Source organism: Camelus bactrianus, chromosome 7 (assembly GCF_048773025.1).
Source record: "Camelus bactrianus isolate YW-2024 breed Bactrian camel chromosome 7, ASM4877302v1, whole genome shotgun sequence".
Classification (NCBI taxonomy): domain Eukaryota; kingdom Metazoa; phylum Chordata; class Mammalia; order Artiodactyla; family Camelidae; genus Camelus; species Camelus bactrianus.
The window spans coordinates 44328603-44334992 of NC_133545.1; positions in this window are offsets into that span (position 1 = coordinate 44328603).

The following is a 6390-nucleotide window of genomic DNA, read 5'->3' on the forward strand; positions in this document are numbered from 1 at the left end:
ATCTCAGTTAAAAACTTGCTTTATTTATAGGTCATTTATGTTCTTGGAGAAAACAAAGCCACAGAATCTCCACGCTATGAGCATGTGGCTTCAGACCACGGTGGGGCTTTTTGGGAAAGTGCCAGGAAGGTTGTTTCTGGGGGAGAAATATCAGCATTTGTCCTGTGGAACTTTAATTGGAAATAGAATGGTGGTTCAGCTTCGACCAGAGATCAAAATGAAACGAGCTGGTGTTTTCATCCTCGTCCCTTAATGGACTGTAATCCTGGTCGTAAAAACCCACCACTTAAACTTTGGCAGTCTTGCTTTCCCAGGAAGCTTTATTACTAAATATTAGCTTGACTCAAGACACAGCTTCTCGGAGCCAGCTTTGAGCCAAGGCCATGGGTGAAGAGAATGTGTTTGTGGGCAAGTCAGGGCTCCCCTACGATCCTGTAATAAGCTAGCCAGTGGTCTTATGAGGCCTCCTGACATTTTTCTGAGTGGAGAAAATATGCTTCAGCCTGTTCCATACAAACCATACGTCTGGCCAAGGACACAAAAGGAGGTGAGGAGAATTCTGAGCCTCAGGTTTTTCCAAGAGAGGCAAGCCAATGCAGAACCGTAAACTGCTTTGGGAACATTTTTCCCCCTTCAAGTGCATCCAGTGTGCTCTGGATAAGCTCATGCATGAGGGTCAGGACCTGCAGGCCCCCTGGGGATGGTGTTCCTAACCAGTTCTTGCTCACTTATGCCTCGCGATTGGTCTGGTTATCTTTGTGCCAATCAGTCAACCCTGGGTGCTCCTGAACTTGGCACTTGGCCCTGGACGTTTCGTGGTCAGACTGATCTGTTCCATCCGTCCTGCCAATCAGGTCTTCTCCTGTGTAGGCAGTTGCATGTGGAGCAAGAATCTGAGGTCTTTGCTGTAAAAAGAAGTAAGTGGGATCTCCTCCAGCAAAAACCCATCCATGACTGCTTGATGTTTTAATGTCAAAAGTGAACTTGCTCCAAGAACCACCTAGACTGGGGATAAGCCATACTTCTGTGATTCTAATAAAAGATAATTCATTTCTAAATTAAAACTTTTTAAGGTACAATGGACTTCTGGTCACTCCCGGAGTTAAAAAAAAAAAGATGCAATGGGAGATAAAGTGTTTTGACTTAAGATGACTATTATTTTTCCAAATATATTATCAAGCCACTTAGGTTTGTGTTGCCCACCCCCCTGCCCCAGAGCACTTTGCAGGTCCCCCAGAGGCATGCTGCTTCGCTACACTGCTCCCAGGCAACAGCAACAGGTTGAAAAGCCAGCACAGTCTTGCCTGGCTAGCTTTCAGAGGATGAAGTGAAAATCATTTCTGTGTCTGAAACCAGAAGGGGGATATTGTGTAGGCAGGAGGCAATTATCCAGGTTGGATTTGGGCCAGGCCAGTAGGGTTCAGTTGCTCCTCTTGCAGAAATGACCATCTGGTCTTTAATGACCCAGAGTGGTCAGGCTGGCATTAATTTACACCTCATCCCAGGAAGGCACCTCTGAGAATGAGAATGTCTAGAAATGTAATACTGGTCCTTGGCTCTGAGGGAAGGAGGCTGGCGTAAGGTGGAGATGGGAACTCTTTGCTTATAAGATAGTGTATTCCAGAATGAAAGCAGGAGTTCACAAAAGGGCATCTGTTGAAACGGAAGCCAGTAAGAGCCAACGCAAAAGGGATGAGCCCAGGCATAGTCATGTGGCCCATGCTAAGGAGTGTTAGGTCCATTCGTATCATTCACCTGTTCACTTGGCAAAGGCTTATGGGAAGCTCACCAAGCACCAAGCACTGTGCTCATAGGCATACAGCTATGAGCAGACAGTGGTCTCTGCTCGCAGTCTAGTGGGGACGTGAATATAAAAACATGCTTTTGTAGAGGTGAGGTGGGTGTAGTTCAGTGGTAGAGCACATGCTTAGCATGCACAAGGTCCTGGGTGCAATCCCTGGTACCTCCATTAAAAAATAAATTAAAAAAAAAAAGAGATGTTATCACAGTTCAGGAGAGGGAAAAGATACTTCCTGGGGGTTGTGGGTGTAGAGTGAATCAAAGTTAGGAGTTTTTAAAACTCACAGAGGGTGACCCAAAGGTTGAAATCATGCTTTAATTCAATGTTTTTTAAAAAGCTGTAATAGTTTACGTTCATTTGAGCTTCACAATATGCCAAATGCTGCTCTACGCTCTTTACATACGAATGTACTATGTTAATCTTCCCCGGAGCTCTGTGAAGTAGAGGCTATTATTATTTTCATTTTCCAGTTGAGAAAATAAAGCCCCGAGAGACGAAACTACTTGACCAGGGCTACCCAGAGATGAAGTGACAGATTCTTTTTTAAAAGAATGATTTAATTTTTAGTTTTTTTTATTGAAATATAGTTGATGAACAATATTATTTAAGTTTCAGGTGTACAACATAGTAAGTCACAATTTTTAAAGATTATACTCCACTTACATTTATTATAAAATATTAGCTATATTCCTTGGGTCATACAATTATTCTTGTAGCTTATTTATTTTATGCATAGTAGTTTATACCACTTGATCCCATTAAGTGGCAGATTCTTGATTTGAACTTGGAACAAGATAAAATTATATAAAAGGATCTGAGAAAAAGATCAGTACAACCCAAAAGATTACCTTGTAAAATGTTGAAATTCTGGTTAACAATGAAATATATTTTCTTAATATTAAAAATAATCATAAGAAGACCAAAATGTCTTGTGAGTCTTTCCTTTTGGCCAATGGAATATTTCTTACTATGTTGTTATGAAGAGCAAATGAACCACAGATTGGAAGAAATCTTATTTCAATAGCTTTTAAAAACCATTCCGCCCAATACAAATTTCTGTAAACTCTAAAAATAGTTGAAAGAAACTAGTTTTTTAATAAATTTGGGAAACTTAGTGAATTGGGCATTTAGGTAAATAGATCATTTGGCAGTTGATTTTCAACAAATTAGTTTTTGATGAATTGATTTTCTGTTACTGAGCTACTTATAGCAATTCTCACACCTCAGGTAAGGCCCAGCAAATGCTTTGTCTTGTGCCTGTGGTCTGCAGGTTATGAGAGCAATGTGTTTCTAAGCACAATGATACTTCAAGCAGCAACCAAAGAGACCTGCCCACATGACACGATAAAGAAGAAATAAGGTAAGTTTTAGACAAGAGAATTCAGTGGCTGCAACTCTTTCTGACTTGGGTAGATTCAGAATTCAAACCCAATTTGGATTTCAAATTCTATGTCTTTTCTACAACTTTCTATTGCCTTACAAGAACATCATTGTATGAGCGTCAAGATTCCAGTAGGTACTTTTAGACCATGCTCTGAAATCTCCTTAGGGCTCTTTCCTGAGATAGCTTTGTGGAACTATACTTATGGTGCCTCATCTCTTACAAATTTCAAGGAAGCAAACGTGAAGGAGGACAAAAAAAAAAAAAAAAAAAAAGAAAGAAAGAAAGTAAAGAAGAGAAAAAAATGTGACAGAGGGGGAAAAAAAAAAAAGAAAAAGGAAAAACCCCCCAAAAACCAACAAAGCAACTAACCTACCCATAGTCCTGCAGTGAGTAATACATGATGTTAAAAAAAAAAATGGTACCAACTCTGACATCTTGCTCGGGGAGGCATGAGTTGGACTTGGAAGCTTCCTGCAGCCCCTTCCAGTCTTGTGAGTCCGATAGCTGCTGGGTTTTGAGGGATGCTTATTGTGTGTTGGACCAGCGACTTGGCCACACTGTCTGTAAGCGCTGCCAGTGGTATGGCTCCCCAAAATGTTTCCATAAGCTCTTTCCATCTTAGCATTTCCATTCCCACCCTCTGCAGAGCCTCCTAAAGAATTCTTTGGAATACGTTCTGCCAGTTTTCCAGCACATCATTCCAATGTGCCCAAGGAGTGCCCAGCATCACTACCCCTCAAATAGACGCCTATGCCATGCTGGCACAAAGTTGGCACTGCTCTGCACAGACTGCATGTGTCTGGTTTGTAAACATAACAACGCTGAGCTTTCATTAGGATACAAGGCAAGTCCTAGCACTTACTCTCCTGTCAGAGTGCCCTAATGGCAATAAATTTGAGATACTAACGTCACTCTGGTTACCATCTCTTGAAGACAAGCCCGCCTTCCAAGAATGTTGTAACATGTGGGTCTTTTTCTGGGCTATTTGTGGATTTCATATCTATTACATGTGCTCTGTTGTGGATCTCTCCTTTTTTTCCTCATAAAATTTTTAATAAAGTATGACGTTCCGAAAACAAAGGGTATTTGCTCCAAAATCGTCTTTGGTGGCCATCTAATGATTTTTTTTTAAAGCATAAAAATAAGCTGTTAATACTGGAGACATTCCTTAAACAGGGCTACCACTCACCAGGGACCTGGGAGGATTTGTATTTCAAATGGCAGGACTCTAAGAGAGGAAGCTTTTGTGGCTGGGAGGACTATTCTGCTTTATAGTTGTGCAAATTTGCTTTTGAAACAGGTTTTTATGGATTTACAATACCTCATCAGCCTGGTGACCAGGACCTTATGCTGTATGGCGAGATTTTGCTCACTCCTCTTCTCCCAATTTCATCTTTATGGTGGGTCACAACAGCTCCAGGGGTCCCCATTTCTGCTGACGTGGCAGGGTATGGTACAAATTAAGCTTCCTTGGTCATGTGCTGAGAACCACCAACATTTTCTTTTTTGGTGCTTTTATCTTCAAAAGGGCAGAACTGGCCCTAACCATGTGTATTTTATTTATATCTCATACATATATGGACAAGAATTATTAGCCAGAACTAAGGCATATAACATTTCCCACCACAAACTTGGTAATATATACAGAGATTGTAGCTACCTGTAGGTCTGTTTTGCTTTGCAAACTATCTTGATGGACAAAGTTCTATTTTTAAGCTCACACTTTATTTTCGCTTGTCAGTTCAATTTTGGCCTTGCAATAATACTTATAAAATCGAAGTGTTTTTATAGTGCTCCGAATAAAACTATCAAGAAAAAAAATTGTGATTCCTAAAAATCATCTTGGGCCTTCAGTTCAGAGATAGTGATTACATTAATTAATGTTACCAACTTGTTTTTCATCCAAGAAACCTTTGGTTTGGTTGCTTGGCCATACATCAATTATTTGGAGATAGAGAATAGAAACCGTTTGTGCTTGGGGTGTTTTATCTTTTGGAAGGAGACCTTTCTCTGAGTGATCTGGAAAATGATAATTTGGTTTGCTTTGCAACTGAATAGGTGAATGAATACAAAAGTGTTTAATGGACCTCTGAAGGAATAGTTGAAGTTGAGGAAACACTTGTCTTGAGGGTTTGGGAGGGTACAGAGGTGAGTAAATGAGGTCTTTGGAAATGAGAGGAAATCTCAAGGCAAACAGTACACAAGTGGACTCTGCTAGGAACCTGCGCAATAGCTATTCTTTCCCTTCTCCCTTCCTGAGAGAATTCGAATCCTGTTTGGGGTGGTCATGTATCAGCCACGAAGTGTCCCGCTTTCCCCAGTGAGGTATTAGTAGAAATTTGCTGGGGATCTGGGGAAAGATTTTGCTTTTCTGGTGTAGGCTGGCATCACCTTCTTCCTCTCCCCTTTTCTTTCTGCTGGGATGGGGGAACCGGGTGTGGGCCACCATCTTGGGACCCTGAGGTAACAAGGAGAAGAAGGAGGCTGGGACCTGGCTCATGTTCCAACTGCTGCACTCGCCAGGACCCGCCACTTCAAGACTTCTTGTTGTGTTTGAGAAATAAATCCCGTTCGATTTAGTTGCTAGAGTCAGGTTTCTGTTGCATGCCCAGAAATGCAATTCCAGACACATGCATGGTATATAAAGAAATATTGCTGTTTCTTATCCCAAGCTCGGGTAGCATCTCTTGAATTAGGGAAACTCTCTTGGAGAAACATGAGACCAGGACTCTGCCGTCCAAGCAGGGAATGTCTTCCTTGAAAACAGCCTATATATATATGTGTGTATATATATATATATATATATACACACACATATACATATATATATATATATATATATATATATATATATATATATATATATATATATTTTTTTTTTTTTTTTTTTGGTAGGCACAGTGAAAACATTCCCCTAACAAAGAAAAATATAAAGATTCTCACTCCCAGTCTGTGCTCACAAAGAGAACTGAGGAAATTGCTTGTCTTCCTGAATCCTTCACAGGAACTGTTCATATATTTGAGTCACAAATGATTTTTAGGTCTGTTAGGAGATCATTTTTCTTGGCCGGTGTAGATTTGCTTTTAATGTTTACATGTATTGCATAAGTAATGGAAATAAAGCTAGATGTGTGTAGCCCTACATTTAAAAATGCTTTTGTTTAGCTGAGAAGGTGCCAGATGAGGGTGGCTTGTTCTGACCTGA